Below are 17,492 nucleotides of genomic sequence, written 5' to 3' on the forward strand. Positions count from 1 at the left end.
TTGCACAGTCTATTGTCAAAGCTTTCCCCATAGAAATGAGCAGAATATGCTAGGAGGACTAACAAATCATGGAACAGTGGCATTGGGAGAGTCATTAAAAAGCGTCCATCCTCTTCTCTCCCTAAACAGATGAGCAAATGGAGACCTGCCGAAACCCAGGTTTGCCCGAAGGCACACACTTAGTCTTGGATTTGGAACCAGAACCCAGGCTTTCTGCTTCACAGCCATGAGCACTTCCCTTCCCCCACCTGTGAAGATTCTCAGTCTTTTAAGGCTCTTGGATGCTGAATACGGTGAATGGGCTGGAAAAGAGTCAGAGAGATAGAATAAAGTTTAATGGGGCATATCAAGGCTGAGAAAGAGGAAGAAGAATTACATTTTCCCCAAAGACCTCAAAATAGCCTGGGAATGGAGAGAATTTAGACATTATTGGATATTGAGTTACTATGGAATTTCTATTATGTCTTTTAAAAATTTAACATATTTAGTCTTATTTTAATGTCCACCCCTAAGGATTGAGAGAGAATCAAATGAAAACATTGATCTGTTGAAAACACTACTCCTGGAATGCCTGAGGAATGTTCACCCATCTTCCCCATTTGCTACGCATGAGTAAAGGGAGATCAGAATATGTTATAATCTTAGTAGCTTACATCTTCAAAATCTGTATGATAATCCATGATGGTGGAGGGCAAGCCTCTTGTAAACTGATTTTACCCTCATCATTTATAAGTATTTAATAATAGTCAGTTAACACTGTACTGGAAAATAGAGGGGATTATGGACTGAATTGATTTTCTTGAGTTTTTCAGACCAGTCTCTTAAGTCTTATTCATGTAAGCTTCTCAACTTTCCCCAGAAGCTTAGAATGAAGGACCAATCAGCCCTCCTTGGTCTCAAGGAAATAATGGTTAATTTTCTTCTAAACCCAAGTGCTTGCTAATCCACCCAACACATTATTTTGTATTTGGTGGAGTGGGCTGCATACACGTTATGACTGGGGAACCGTTTGGGTACATTCATTTCTTCCTTGTGACATCGGAGGAATTAAGGTCCAGACGTGCTTTCGGCCATCTCTTCAGGTCCTGCTGAAACATACACACTTGAGCAAGACAGCTGCCCAGTATGGAACACCAAATGCATGGGGGCCAGGCCGTTGTGAAGGCTTCTATCAGAAAAACAAACCATATCCTGCTGATGCTGCCCCCTTGGTGAACCCAGAGCATGGCCACATCATGGTGGATAGACATGTTACTCCCTTCAGGAACCAGAATATTGGAGAGGCGTGGATCTGGGAAGAGAGGTTCTGCGCATGGCTGTATCATTACACACTGGGAAGAGCGTTTGCTTCGTAATGCCTGTTTCAATGCACAAACAGGTACCCAGCAACTACTTGCTGAAGGACATTACTTCTTGAGAGAACGACATCACATGCCAACAAATCAATGTTTTCCTTTAAGTTGTCACTGTATTAATGACGTGTTTGGGTATGTTCTACCGCAAATCTGTAAGAGCATTGGCCTTTTCTTTAATTCAATTATGAATGGAACTTCCAATTTCTCATTGAGTAAAGTCATTCTGTGCCCTCAAATATTAATACCATCTTCTCACGTGGTAGAGAGAACCTTTTAAATTTGGTGACTGCAGGGAATATGGACATGCACCAAGGAAGGATTTGTTGCTCCAGCCGTCGACTCCTTCAGGAAGTGCCTGAGCTACACAGTCACCTTGCCCAAGAGCGTGTTCTTCCAGGGGTGGCTCAGATCCAGTAACTGATGGAGGTGTGGGGGGCAGTCTAAGAGCCTGGTTATCCTGGCCCAATGGAAGACAACGCTAGCAGGCCATCCTGGCTCCAGAGCTGGCCACTGGGTTGACTGAGGCATGCCAGCTCTATGTGTGTTTGCGCCCAGGCTTGCTCCCCCACCCTCTGCTTCCACCGGTGCTGATCCCTTATCAATACCTGCACCGAAAACTCCACCTCAGCATCTTAACTCTTGGGAACCCAGCCCACAGCAGCAATTTATACATCTTTTAGTGGCCTGTAAAAGGAGACAAGTGCATTTAAGCCATCTAGTCTCATGACATGCCTGGCCCGTAATACGTGGGGTTCAAATCAATGTTCGTGCTTCCTCTGAAAGCATCATTTAAACATATATGCCAGGACCTATTATGCATCAGCTAGCATGCTAAATGCTGGAGAAACTGAGGTAAAAAAAGAAAAAAAGCCATAGCCTTGCTTTTAATATGTACCCAGGCCAGAGAGACCGAGAGGTAACTATAATAAGTGATAACCCACCAAGCAGATGATCTTACATTCTTGGCTTTAAGCAGTTATTTTATTTATTTATTTATTTATTTTAATATTTTACTTATTTATTTGACATAGCGAGAGAGAGCACGAGCAGGGGGAGGGGCAGAGGGAGAAGCAGACTCCCCATTGAGCAGGGAGCCAAACGTGGGGCTCCATCCCAGGACCTTGGGATCGTGACCGGAGCTGAAGGCAGATGGTCTACAGACTGAGCTATCCAGGTACCCGTGGCCATTTTAAAAGTAAGGAGAAATGTGACTTGAGATATAAATTAGCATTTTACAACATTTGCACAGAGAGTCTGTCATTTGGTTTTCAGAATATCCTTATGAAGTAAGTTAATTATTACAAAAATCTTACAGATAAGGAACTGGAAGTTGACTTTTGACCTTAAAGTTTGTGCTTTCTTCGCCATTTCCAAACACGCTCTTTTTCCTTTTTCTAAAACATGTGGACAGAAGGAAAGGAGCTCCAAACCACTTTGTGTCAGAACGTGTCAGTTCTCGTTAGCAAACTATGATTCCAGGACGAACACAGAGCACCCAGGACCTTGATCCAGTAGCATTTCAGAGAATATACTATTCTAATATAAACATCTGGAGAAAATAAACACGTTCCAAATTAAATTATGTAAGGCCAAACTGTGCCTATGACTTTAAAATCCGATCACATTTGGCTGTAATCTTTTGAATAGTTTCAATGTTCCAGTGTCAGACGTACGTACATGTTAACTCAAATGTTCTATTTTAAAATTGTTGAGAGTTGGACAGGGCTCCCTAAGAGCAGTTTGACTCGTGTCATCACCATCATCATCGTCGTCGTCAACCTTGAATAACAGCGTATAATGAAGCAGAGATCGTGATTAGCACTTTCTCGGCTTTATCTCATTTAATCCTCCCAACTGACCTTGAGGTTAATATTACCCTTACTTTACAGATAGTAGGAATAGTGCTATGGTTTTAATCACTCGGACTTTTTTTTTTTTTTTTTGGCATTCTAGAGTTCTTCATTATCTTCCAAATCACCACCAAAACTAATATTGCCATCACCATTGCAAAGTGTATATCAAGTATCTGGACATGCATATGTGCCATGGAAATAAATTTAAAGAGGTAAGTTCCCTCCTTGTAAGAGCTGACATTCTAAACCCTGCTTATGGTTTTAAATAACTAAATTCTTCACAATGCGTTCTCTTCTATTTTGGTCTACACCAGCAGTGTGTTTTTCCACAATCCTAACATCCAATTATTTCCTTTTTCGCATCGGGACAATCTCGTTCCCTTTCCCTTATTTGATTCCACAGCTCCATTTGCGATTCATGACTTTTTAGGTACCTGTTGTGGGAAGAGGCCATGAGAAACCACAGGGCTAACATCAACACCGGTGTGAAAAGGAACAAAAGGCATGTTGTTCAGCTCTCATTTTATAGAGGTTTTTTGATTCTGTGTCTTCTGACTTCTCAACCCGTGCTCATGCCATTGGCCAATGCTATATTTTCCTGATTCTTCTTGCACGAGTTTCTCATGAACAACACAAAAAGCATTCTTCACTGTTGTCATTGACACTAACAGCCCAAGATTTTGTTTGACCAAGTGCCCACTTTCACCGACTAATTCATAGTGCTCGGCACACGTACTGTTGTATGTCAAGAGCATGAACTCTGGGGCCAGACTGCCTGAGTTCACATCCCTGATCTGCTGCTTATGAGCCGTGTGACTTTCAGGCAAGTCGTGTGGCCTTTTTGTGCCTTGGATACTTCCTCTGTAAGTATGTCTAAACTTCATGATACCATTATGGGGAGTAAATGAGTTAATGGGTGATGTGGAGAAACCTAGAACCATCCTTGACACCAAGTAGCACAAGGATCGGCTACCGATCCCACTATGCATTCATAGTGTCAGCAAGTTGTAACTTCTCAACTACAGCTTTGCTTAAGCTGAACATCATTCTTGCCCCTGTTTCTCCCCAGCAAAAATTATGCATTCTTAAGCTTTCTTGTTATATGGCTCTACAATAAAAAGGTTTTATTTTTTTTTAAGGTTCTGGTACTACATTGATAGAAATAAATCAGAGCCCGTTGTTATTTTATCACTTCTTTTCTGCCTTAAGATTGCATTCATCTTACTGGCAGAAGACACCTATTAGATCATTTTGTTTGCCCTCCTATATGCCTGGAAATGGCCAAAGCAATGAAACGTGCAAGTTTCTCAATACCTTTTCTGGGAAATTAATTTATTCTGAAATAAGTGTATAGACTTCTTATCCTCCAATTATCCAATTATTCTTAGAAACACTGTCCTCTCTTCCTTCTTCCCTCCACTGCCCACCCCCCTTAACAATTCCTCTTACGGGTTTGAGTTAACAAACCCAGTCTGAAGCATGTCCTGGGTGCTGGCTTGCTAAAAGAACTTTCTGAAGACACATTTTTTATTAAATTTACATTTGGGAACACCAGAGAGTCAGGCTCTACCTGTTACACCCCAAGGAAGGGGGATTATAGTAAATTGTACAAAATCAGACATTGAAATCATCTATTCCTTACATTCATTTCTACTTTTCCAGAACAGCACAACTATTGATTAGTGCAGCTTAGTACATCTAAATCATTTATCTCTTACATGCATTCCTATTTTTCCAAAACAGCAGTCTTTCACCTTGAGCCAGACACCTTTGTAGCAAGTCTTGGGTTTGAACAAAGGGTAGAACATCAAATTAAAATCAGAAAATTACAGGGGCTCCTGGGTGGCTCAGTGGGTTAAGTGACTGCCATTGGTTCAGGTCATGATCTCAGGGTCCTGGGATCAAGCCCTGCATCGGGCTCCCTGCTCAGCGGGGAGTATGCTTCTTCCTCTGTCCCTCCCCACCTCCGCTCGTGCTCTCTCTCTCAAATAAATAAAATCTTTAAAATAAAATCAAATTAGAAAATTACAGTTCTATATTACCTAAGTCCATGCTGCCTAACAGAAATGTAATGTGAGCTACACAAGTCACTTAAATTTCATAGTAGCTGCCTAAAAAATATATATATACGTATATATATATAAAAGTAAAATCAATTTTGACAACATATTTTATTTAATCCAATATATCCTGAATATTATCATTTCATCATATAAACAATAGGAAAATTGATTAATGAGATAATTTACATTCTTTTTTGACATATCAAGTCTTTGAAATCAGGTGTTTCTTTTACACTCACAGTGCCTAAAAATGCAAACTGTATATTATTTTTGAGTTTTCATGGATGTACTGAAATCCCTGAGAAAAATGGCGGATATGGTGTGCAAGTCTAAGAACAAAAGCAGAGAGGATCAGCCTGCCAATTATGAATGAGCCAGCTTGAAGCCTGGCAGCAAATAGCTGCTTGGACATTTCAGAGACTTTATTATCAATGTGGCTTTGCCCAACATACCCTAGGAGTCAAGAAACCTGAATGCAGGGGCGCCTGGGTGGCTCAGTCATTAAGCGTCTGCCTTCGGCTCAGGTGATGATCCCGGGGTCCTGGGATGGAGCCCTGCATCGGGCTCCCCACTCGGCGGGAAGCCTGCTTCTCCCTCTCCCACTCCCCCTGCTTGTGTTCCCTCTCTCGCTGTGTCTCTCTCTGTCGAATAAATAATAATAATAAAAAGAAACCTGAATGCACTCTTGGTTCTACCATTAAGCAGCTGTGTGATCCAGAGTGAATCACTTATGCTTTGCACTCTCAGTTTTCTAGACCAGATTCCGAAAATCTTTTCCCATATCACGAATACTCTAGCTATACATGCACGCACACACACATCCCTGCTCTAACACTTACCTATTCTCAAGGTAAAGGAGATTTTTTTGAAAAATTGAATATAGTCAACACACAATGTTCCATCAGTTTCAGGCGTACAACATAGTGATTTGACAAGTCTATGTTATGCTATGCTCACCGCAAGTGTAGCGACCGTCAGTTTAAAGGTGCTTTTAAAGAAATCTGTTTCTGTTGTATTTTCACGACTACAAACACCTTATATTCTTGCTTATAGAGTTTCTCCATTTTGCCTTTTCTTCAAGAGTTGTGCATGGTGGGGCGCCTGGGTGGCTCAGTTGGTTAAGCGACTGCCTTCGGCTCAGGTCATGATCCCGGAGTCCCGGGATCGAGTCCCACATCGGGCTCCCTGCTCGGCAGGGAGTCTGCTCCTCCCTCTGACCCTCTTCCCTCTCGTGCTCTCTATCTCTCATTCTCTCTCTCTCAAATAAATAAATAAAATCTTTAAAAAAAAAAGAGTTGTGCATGGTGATGTTTTTATATATATAAGTGATTAAAAATGGAAGCGAGCTCATTAAAGTATTGCTTTGGGTAATATCTCGGAACATAGTGAATTGCTGATAATGTATCATTCATTTTGAGAATGAAAAAATTTTTTTAAGTCTGGAATATTTGCAATACGTGCAAAATGTATTCCACGTCTCCTTTTCTTTTCCTTCTAGCTCGCTTTTCCTCTCTTCCTGTCTAACAAAGGCAGCGAGCAGCAGATGGAGGGGAAGAGATGGGGGGTAGTTCAGTGGTGGGTAGATGGGTCAGCCACCCTTTTGCTTTTGTGCATCGAAGCCCTGGACAGATGCCAAGGGTATTTGAGGAAGCAAGAGAGCAACGCAGGCTTTTAGGCAGAGTGCTCATTCATAATTAAGTTGCTTAGTTGCAGGGCCATCAAAGGCAAACTTCAAATACCCTGACAGCAAAGACACCTGTGCCAGAAGCAGAAGCAGGATCGTGCAGGAGAAAGGCAGAGCCGATGGCAGATACTCAGCCCTGAGCTGAGAGGGACATTTTAAAATACAGAGGTAAGAGCCTGAGTTAATGTGTCAGAGGAATCTGGCAAGGATTTGTGAGGTCGGAGACGCAGCATCTACCACTGGGGCCTGTGCCAATAGGCAAGAAGCTTAAGCCTGTCTTTGTGCGCTGTGTTGTGTCAAACTGGAGAGTGATTTCAAAATAATAAGCCCGGGGCGCCTGCATGGCTCAGCCGTTGAGCGTCTGCCTTCAGCTCAGGTCATGATCCCAGGGTCCTGGGATCGAGCCCCGCATCGGGCTCCCCGCTCCGCGGGAAGCCTGCTTCTCCCTCTCCCACTCGCCCTGCTTGTGTTCCTTCTCTCGCTGTGTCTCTCTCTCTGTCAAATAAATAAAATCTTAAAAAAACAAAAACAAAATAATAAGCCAATGACGCCACTCATGGAATCTTGACTCTGCATCGAGTATTGTGCTAGACGTGAAGCACACGACATCTAATTTCATCCTCCCAGCAACTTTGTCGTTAGCTGCATTTTGCAGACAGGAAAATCAAAGCTCGGAGAGGTCCAGTGATTTGCCCTGAGTCCTGCGATCAGCAAGGGGCTGAGGCAAAGTGAGCACAGATGTCTGTCTGCCTATGAAGCTTGAGAGTCTTTTTCTTTTTGCTCCAGCCTCCCTCTGTCTCCACACCCACCTACATTTGACCCTCAGACCAGACACATTCCCACTGGATGACTCATCGGAGGGTCAGGATCAAAGATCAATTTCTTCTAAAAACCTCCTACCACTCAAGTCTTTTTAAGACCAGCCCCTATTCCTAAAAGGTCTTTGGGAGCGTCTAGGGAATCTAGGGACTCCGGCTAACCCATGGGGCCCTGTAAACGTGCCAAGGAAACTTGAGGTTAGAATTTCTTTGGCCTTGAATCCAAAGGATTTGGGTGAAACTCAGCTGGGCTTAAGAACTCCATAACAGAACCTTGCCTGGATCATTTTATTTGGCTCCCTGCAAAGATGTGAAGTAGAGGTATGAGACCAGGCCATCTTATATCACCTTCCAGAACCCAGGGCCACACTGAGGGTAGAACAGGAGAGACTCCTAGAGATGATCTAGTTAAAGGGCCTTGTTTTATGCATGAGAGGCTCAGAGAGGTTTAGGTCACGAGCCTAGCAAACAGCAACATGGGACTGGAGCTCTCATGTCTCCCACCAAGGCCAGTGGTTACTGGATGGCCACTCCATCCACCTCCCCCAAAGCCTATCCTCCCCACCCACCCAACATTCCTATTCAACACCAAGTTCAGCAGAGGCCAGGGGCAGGGTGAATTTCCCCGAGCTAAAGAATGACAGATACCTACATAAGAAAGCAAGCCAACACAGCTTCTGATAAACGTGGTGCCCTCTTTCCAACAAGCCAGCATGACAGACAACATGCACCTCTCCAAGAATATCATGGTCACCCCCACATAGCATGTGACAGGGGCCTAGTGCTTCATTCTAGGTTAGGCAGAATTTTCCACAGCGTCAGTCCCCCAAAGAATGATGTCCTCATAGCAAACAGCATGGTGAGGAATATTCACACTAGCAAGACATTTGGTACGTAGCCTTTAGATGGTGCTAATGTTCTACTGTAACACAGCCTGCAAGCACTCGAGGCTCAGAAATCAAGGAAGTGGAAGGGGGCTCAAGGGGCTAGCTGTATTTCATCCGTTCTGTCCTGTGCTGGGCCCTGAAAACACCCCCCCCCACACACACACATACTTTGGGAGGTATCTTGATACAAAGACATTTCTGGGGCTTTCACTGCCATAGCAAGCTCTTGGCAATGTTGAATGTTCCAGACTATTCTAGGCAGGTCTCATGCCATCCAGGGAGCACCATCAGTCAGCACTTTAGATGTGAAGGCACATCCTCCAAATTCAGATTCATCCTGTGTCTTTGTGCATCGACCAGAGGTTGTGGTGATCTTGGTTCCTAAGGTCCGATTGTGTCCCTAGATTGGGTGATGCAGCCATTCATTTCGTGCGACAGTTTTCTTCAGGAAACCCTCTTTCATTCACTTAAGAAAGGGCTGGTGAAACCTACCATCATTCTTTTTTTTTTTTTTTTTTTCCTGGCTCTGAAAAGAAGGGTGGGGAAAAACACATCACTCCGGAGCAACCCTTCTAAGGCAGGCTTTTATGTCTTTGTTCTTCTCTTTTCCACATGATGTGAGTTCCGAAGGCTCTATTTGTCTCATAGTGCCACCAAAAGGGACAATGCTTTGCTAGGCAGTTTTTCTCTGCCAGTGCGGTGGGTGACAGACTGTGTCACGGTCGCCCTGAGAAGCCCTAGACATGGTTGAGGTTTTCTATGTAGAGAAGAAAATAACTCCTTGCCCATTCACATGGATGGCTCTACACCCATGGGAGCTGATAGGGGTTTCCAAAAAAAGACATCACACTTAGCATTTATACACGTGGTGCTGATGGGTGTGTGTGTGTGTGTGTGTGTGTGTGTGTGTGTGTGTGCCCATCTTGAGTACAGGAAGACTGGGGATCAGGGAGACGTGAAAATCAGGAGGGAGCTAAAGATCCCACCCAGATCATCTGGTGAAAACAAATTTGGGAAAGTCACGATACCATTATTCTAATACACTGAAATCCTATTACAGTGGGAAAAAAATCAATTTATCCAGAAAGATCCTGTAAGGAGCAAAATTAGAACCAAAGAGATGGAAATTGTTGGAAGATAGATTTCAATTAGACTGCAGCAAGAACTTTTTTTAGTTTTTAAAATTAAAAGATTCTAACTTATAGAAGCATTGCAAGAAAAGTACATTGCTCAGACACTGTTTACCTAGATTCTTCAGTTGTTAATATTTTGCCACATTTCATTTATCTCTCTTTCACTCATATATGTGTTGATATTTTCCCGAACTTTCTGAGAGTAAACGGCATTATAATATCCGTATATCCCTAAATATTTCATCATGGGGTTCCAAAGAATAAGGACACTATCTTGCATAACCAGAGTAAAATTACATACTCCATATTCAAATTTCAGCAAGTGTCCCAATGATGTCCTTTGTAACAATATTTTTCCTCTGATTCAGGATCCACTAAGATACATTACAAGTGATGCTAATAAGGATGAGCTTCCTAAGATTTAGGATTTTCAAAGAAAAGCAAAGCGGGAGGCATCACAATTACAAACTTTAAGTTATATTACAAAGCTGTAGTCATCAAAACACTATGGTACTGTCACAAAAATAGACACATAAATCAATAGAACGGAATAGAAAACCCAGAAATGAACCTCCAGTTATATGGCCAATTAATCTTTGGAAAACCAGGAAAGAATATCCAGTGGGAAAAAGAATGTCTCTTCGACAAATGGTGTTGGGAAGACTGGACAGCAACATGCAAAAGGACCAATTTCTTACACCTTACACAAAAATAAATTCAAAATGGATCAAAGACCTAAATGTGAGACCTGAAACCATAAAAATCCTAGAGGAAAACACAGGCAGTAACCTCTTTGACATCAGCTGTAGCAACCTCTTTCTAGATATGTCCCCTGAGGCAAGGGAAATAAAAGCAAAATAAACTATTGGGACTGCAACAAGATTAAAAGCTTTTGCACAGCGAAGGAAACAATCAACAAAACTCAAAGGCAACCTACGGAATGGGAGAAGATATTTGCAAAGGACATATGTGATAAAGGGTTACTATCCAAAATCTATAAAGAACTTATAAAACTCAACACCCAAAAAATGAATAGTCCAGTTAAAAAATGGGCAGAAGACATGAGAAGACATTTTTCCAAAGAAGACATGCAGATGGCCAACAGATAGATACATGAGAAGATGCTCAACATCACTCATCATCAGGGAAATGCAAATCTTTAAAACTATAATGGGATGTCAGCTCACACCTGTCAGAATGGCTAAAATCAACAGCACAAAAAAACCACAGGTGTTGGTGCGGGTGTGGAGAAAGGGGAGCCCTCTTTCACTGTTGGTGGGAATGCAAACTGGTGCAGCCACTCTGGAAAACAGGGAGGTTCTTCAAGAAGTTAATAGAACAACCCTATGACCCAGCAATTGCACCACTAGGTATTTACCCAAAGGATACAAAAACACTAATTCAAAGGGATACACGCACCCCAGTGTTTACTGCAGCATTGTTTATAGTCGCCAAATTATGCAAGGGGCTCAAGTGACCAGGGATTGGTGAATGAATAAAGAAGATGTGGTGTATAAATATACAATGGACTATCACTCGACCATAAAAAAGAATGAAATCTTGCCATTTACAACGACATGGATGGAGTTAAAGAGTATCATGCCAAGAAAAATAAGTCTGTCAGAGAAAGACAAATACCATATGATTTCACTCATATGTGGAATTTAAGAAACAAAATAAATGAGCAAAGGGGAAAAAAAGAGAGAGAGACAAGGGGGGGATGGGTGAAAGATGATGGGGATTAAGGAGGGCACTTGTCGTGATGAGCACCGGGTGATGTACAGAAGTGCTGAATCACTCTATTGTACACCTGAAACTAATATTCCACTGTATGTCAACTAACTGGAATTTAAATAAAAACTTAGAAAAGATTTAGGAGTTTCAAAAATGAGAGGGGCTGTATCAAATAGCAAATTCTAAATATCAGCTTGGCAAGTATATCATATACACCTTACCAGCTCAGGGCATATGGCAGAAATAATAACTTATTTAAATAAATAACCTAAATCACCCAAAACTGGTTCAGGCTTTTTGTGTCCTGTGTGTGAAATTTGCCTGCCCCAAAGTCATGAAAATCTCCTCTTATGTCTTCTGGAAACCTTACAATTCTACGTTTTGCATTGAGGTTTATAATACACCCCAAATAGGGGCGCCTCACTGGCTCAGTCGGTAGAGTGTGCGACTCTTGATCTCAGGGTTCTGAGTTCAAGCCCCGTGTTGGGTAGAGAGATTACTTAAAAATAAAACCTTTTTAAAAATACATCCCAGGGGACACCTGGGTGGCTCAGTCGGTTAAGCGTCTGCCTTCAGCTCAGGTCATGATCCCAGGGTCCTGGGATCGAACCCCACATCGGGCTCCCTGCTCAGCGGGGAGTCTGCTTCTCCCTTGCCGTCTGCCCCTCCCTTACCTACTTAACCTTCTTACCTACGGATCTCTAGAATCAAGAGGCACTCCAAGCCACGCAAGGCCACATGCAGAATTACCGGGGTCAGTCAGGAAGTAGAAGAAGTGAGGCGGAGACGTGGGCCAGAGCTTTTATTTCGGTTTTCACAGGAAGGAATGGGCGGGGCAGGGTAGGCAAACAGAGGGGACTTAGGATTGAATAGTTTGAATAGTTTGGGCAGGCTCTGGGCTATAAGGGTGATCCCTAGTTGTCTGATACCTGACTCTGAGGTGATTTAAGGTGATTTAGGGCTGAGCTCTAGTGTCCTGGACGGCAGGAGCCTGTTAAAAGGAAGGGGATGGTGGGTACAGATTCAGGATTGGTTGCTTTGCAGCAAGTTGTTTGCTTTCTCTAGGAATTAGCGAACTCTAGGAAAGGCAGTCCCTCCCCAAGGACTCAATGCGCCAAGATGTCAAAGCATCAGAAAATAGAGAAAATAAAAAACACAGTGTTTAGGCAGCATGTGTACTAAAATTGGAACAATCCAGAGAAGATTAGTATGGTCCCCGCACAAGGACGACACACAAATTTGCGAAGCGTTCCATATTTTTAGATGAAACTTTTTTCACTAAAAAAAAAAAAAAGAAAGAAAGAAAAGAAAGAAAAGAGAAAGCATTGATTAATAAACCCTAAAACTCCCACCCAAGATGAAGCGGGCAGTTGTTGGGAAGTCCTCCATTTTGCGGTCAACAGTCATCTGAGACTTAACCAAGCACACCGATTTCAGGTCCTAATACAATGTCGCATAGGATTTCTGATCTGAAATTATTAATCTATCATATTGGGTGGGGCCCTGCTTGGGTCTTCTGACTGTAACTCCCTTTTGCATAACCACCAGCAATACCCTACGTTAGAGTCCATTACATCATACATGGTAGAATTTTGAACCCTCCGCTCTGGCCTCATTGTGTCATTCTTCTCTTTTCTCTTTCTAAGTCCCATATGCCTTATGAGTTGCTCTTCTGCTCTTGCTTTATTGGCTTCTTCACGCAACAGCTAATTGTTGAGGGCTCGCTGTGTGCCTGACACTGCTCCAAGTGCTGGGGACACACCAGCCAACAAACCAGACAAAAATTCCTGGCCTTGAGGAGCTTTAATTCAAACAAGAAGACAGACAACAAGCAAGGCACATGACAAATGGGTTAATCAGTTAGCGCGTCCAAAGCTGGTAAGTATTATGGAAAAAAGAAAAAGTAGGGCAAGGTCAGGGGCATTGGGAATGCCCACGGGGGTGCGAGAGAAATTTGAAATAGGGTGGACAGGGGAGCCTCACAGAGAAGGGAGCATTTGAGCAAAGGCTTCACAGTTACTAACGGAGTGAGATGATCCTATCTGAAGATCAAGGCTATGGTTCAGATTAGATGAAGAGTAGGGAGAGAAGGGACATGTGACCTGCAGATGAGGTGAGACACTTAGATGTGGAGGGCAGTGCTGGGGTGGCCTTGTGTGAGTTGCCCTGCACATTCTGCAGGGCGTGGGGTGCTGGGCCCTTAGAAGTGCTGGACTGGGCTGTGCAAGATGAAGGCCAGACACACAGACACATGCATAGCAGTCTTCGTCCCAGAAATGATGAGTAGAAGCCACGAGAATGAGCAAACTTAAAAGGAGATCCTGCGAGCATCCATATTTAAAGAACAGGTTGGAAAGAGGAAACTGAAGGAGACATCTGAGTGGTTTCAGCCTGAGTTGCTGGAGCAGGGCGGAGGAATAAAGGAACCAAGGAAGCAGAGAGTGGAGAGGATCCGGGGAATGGGGAGTGGTGCACCACCCCCCCGCCCCAAGGACTGCATGAGGATCGGGAAGTTTGGTGGTGGTAGGGGGGAGTCTTTCTGGTGACCTTTCAATATAGAAGTTTTAGGCAAACTGTTGTGAATCTACAAGGATTCAGGAAATATTATTCCCATGAGCCCTTTCTGAAAAACCTACCAGACAATAAGCTTCAGAAAACCAATTTAAAAAATGATCTAAGACTAAAATTGTAGTAACAAGGGAGAAAGTAGAGGCGCCTGGTTGGCTCAGTCAGTTAACCCTCAGACTCCTGATTCCGGCTCAGGTCATGATCTCATGGGCAATGAGATTGAGCCCCCACATCGGGCTCCACACTTAGTGAGGAGTCCGCTTGGGATTCTCTCTCTCCCTCTCCCTCTGCCCCTCCCCTTGCTCGCACATGCTCTCTCTCTCTCTCTCTCTCTCTCTCTCTCTGAAATAAATCCTTTAAAAAAAAGAAGGGAGAAAGTAGTTTGTAATGGTTATGTCTGACAATGGAAATATAGTACATAATAATAATAATGAATGAAATAATAATTTCTAAGCTCAAATCTAGAATATTTGACTCCAAATCTCTTGCTTTTTTTGCTTCACATGATAAAGTTCAGAGACTTGTCTCTTAAGAAGTGGAATAATGATTGTACAGTCTGGTCCTTATAAAGAAGGAATGTCTAAAGATGAGGACAGGTAGGATTATGATCAGTATTGTCATTCCCAAAGAATGCCGAAAAACTAACTAAGGAAGGGGAGGAGGTTGAGGGGAGCCAAAGGGATAATTACTATCTTGAAATATATAATACGATTTTCGTGGGGATGAACTGGGTCATTTTTCTTAATCTTTTTTAAAGATTTATTTATTTATTTATTTGAAAGAGAAGGAGAATGAGAGAGAGAGAGAGCACATGAGAGGGGGGAGGGTCAGAGGGAGAAGCAGACGCCCCGCTGAGCAGGGAGCCCGATGCGGGACTCGATCCCGGGACTCCAGGATCATGACCTGAGCCGAAGGCAGTCGCTTAACCAACTGAGCCACCCAGGCGCTGGGAGCCACCCAGTTTTAGTTTAAAAAACTAAAACTAATTTTAGTTTTAGTTTTTTAGGAGACAGAAGTACAGTAATAGATTTAAGTTAAAACTGCAGGCATTTTAGATCTGCATTAGAAGGAAAGTCTTTTTTTTTAAGAGCAGAAAACACTGGAAGAGGCCTCCAGTGGAAAAGATTGGGACTCTCTGCTTAGGGAACCTTGAATTTGAGAGAGGTTGAGGCAATTCCCCGGCCTTGAGGTGAACACCGGACAAGATAGTTGATTTCCTAGGACCTCTCTTAATTCTAATAAGAGAGGACAAGATTCTGAGCACAGGGTAGAGAGTGTGTCACGGGTCGTGGTCCAAACCCCAAATGGTTGTTGTTTCTGACAGTCACTGGGTAATCGGGAGAGCTCATCAGGCCAAGTGCGATGGAAAGCTTGGGTATTAAACATTTGGAAAGTGAATGCTTCTTGCTCTGAAGGGATGAGACAACACAATGGAAGAAAACGCCCATGTTATTTTTCCAGTCTTGAAGGAAGCATTTGGAGTTGTCAGACCATGTTTTGGGTTTCTACTCTGATTCTGTCATGTACTTGTGGAGTGACCTTAGGCAATTTACTGAACTGCCCTGAGCCTCAGTTTTCCCATCTGTAAAATGGGCGTAACAATACCTCTGCCAAAGGGTGTGTAGGAAGACTAAATGAGGGAATGTAAGGTGGGCCTACACATGACAGACACTCAGTTAATGAGATTCTCTGTCCTCCAAGCAAACTATGAAACAGGCTGCGTTTGATCTGAGATGTTTTCATGCTGCCATTAACTGGCCTGAGTGACACCTCCCTAGGATCTACGTTTTTTTTTTTTTTTAAGACTGTATTTATTTATTTGAGAGAGAGAGAGAGAGAGAGTGAGCACAAGATGGGGGAGGGTCAGAGGGAGAAGCAGACTTCCCGCTGAGCAGGGAGCCTAAGGCAGACGCTTAACCGATTGAGCCAGCCCGGTGCCCTGAGATCTACCTTCTTAAGAACGTGCCCTCTATGCCTACCTTTGCTCTCCCCCACCATATTCATATCTGCACCCCAAGTTGGCATCTGAGTGATCCTTCAACAGATGTTGTTGGGTGGATAAGACATGCTCCGATTCTCAATGACAAGAAGAAAACAGAAATGAAGAGACCATTATAAAACACCATGAAAGAACCACAAGAGGTGTTGAGAGAGCCACCAGCAGACCTTATGGTACCCTTAGGGTCATAACATGCTTGGCAGGGTGGCAGGTGGTAAATCTGAGCTATAAGTTGAGCTTTCTGCTGGCCTTGCTGCACTTTGATTGGGTGGGTGCTCCTGGGGACAGGTGCCTCCCTACTGTTAACTCCAAAGAAGTGGCTCTAATGTTAATTGGTAGTGATTGAAGCTTTGGGGCTAATTGGGTAGTTTCTTGTTCTCAGATTGCCCTACTTGGCCCCTTACTGTACGTAAGATGCTTATGGTGGCAATCTTTCCAGGGCCATCCAACCGGTTCATCCTAGAAAGAAGCATTCTAAGAAATTTTGTGAATTCCAGCTCTGCCAGCAGAGGGGGGCACCCAGGGGCCCAACGCCAATGTCTGGCTACCATAGCTCTAACTGTGTCTTGATTCTTTAGTAGGTATTGTGGAAGATCATTTAGATTAAGTGACTTATGGTTGGCTGGGAGCTAAAAGATCACAAACTCTTCTCCTCCCATCAGGAGGGGTAGTATAATTTTGCACCCCTTGAATTTGGGTTGGCCTTGTGATTTGCTTTGGCTAATAAGAAGGTACCGAACAGGATGCAAAGAGAAGCTTGAAAAGCGCCTGCTCTTTCAGCTAACCCAATTCTAGACCAGCCAGCCCACAGCCAACCAGCATCAGACCCTGGACCAGGGGTTGGCAACTACAGTTTACTAGACAGCTGCCTGGTTTTGCAAATAAAGTTTTATTGGAAAATGGCCATGCTCACTCATTCGGGCGCTCTCTATAGCTTCTTTAGCCCTATATTGGCAGGGTTGAGTAGTTGTGACAGAGACTCTATGGCCTGCAAAACCTAAAATATTTACTATTTGGACCTTTTCAGAAAAAGTTTGCAACCCTTGCCCTAGACATGTGAGAAAGCAGTCAAGACCAGCAGAAGAACCTCCCAGCCTGTCCTGGCCCAAATTGCCAATCCATAGAGTTATAAGCTAAACAGTGATTGTGTTAAGCAACCTAATTTTGGAGTAGCTCGTGGTGCAGCAAACACTAACTGGTACGGTCATATAAGGGTTTCCTCGAGAAGTTTGAGATCTTCATGTAGCTGAAGGAAGGCTCAGAAGTCAGACAAAGCCAGCACAATATTTTTGCCTTTAGCCTTTGACAGTGTTTCAGAGGAGGAAATTGATTTATTTTCATAATATCCCTGCATACACATATGAACTGAAAACAGAGCAATTTGTCACAACAGTTACA

General features: G+C 43.3%; 1 protein-coding gene and 1 non-coding gene across 2 annotated transcripts in view; both read left to right on the forward strand.

The window, feature by feature from the left end:
- NDP (norrin cystine knot growth factor NDP) overlaps window positions 1-6,091 on the forward strand; it is a 32,841-nt gene extending 26,750 nt beyond the window's left edge. Inside the window, exons 4-7 of the mRNA XM_073901903.1 lie at window positions 130-2,207; window positions 3,309-3,420; window positions 3,639-4,071; window positions 5,513-6,091. The gene's annotated coding sequence lies outside the window, so the exon portion shown is untranslated. The remainder of the gene's footprint in view (window positions 1-129; window positions 2,208-3,308; window positions 3,421-3,638; window positions 4,072-5,512) is intronic.
- Window positions 6,092-12,685: 6,594 nt separating this feature from the next.
- Window positions 12,686-12,788, forward strand: LOC112813043 (U6 spliceosomal RNA). Its single transcript, XR_003205428.2, has one exon. It is a non-coding gene; the product is annotated as a U6 spliceosomal RNA (small nuclear RNA).
- The last annotated feature ends 4,704 nt before the right edge of the window (window positions 12,789-17,492 follow it).

The sequence above is a fragment of the Callorhinus ursinus genome, unplaced genomic scaffold, assembly GCF_003265705.2.
Source record: "Callorhinus ursinus isolate GAN/ISIS: 27379988/994484 unplaced genomic scaffold, GSC_fseal_2.0 scaffold16, whole genome shotgun sequence".
In the NCBI taxonomy this organism is placed as follows: domain Eukaryota; kingdom Metazoa; phylum Chordata; class Mammalia; order Carnivora; family Otariidae; genus Callorhinus; species Callorhinus ursinus.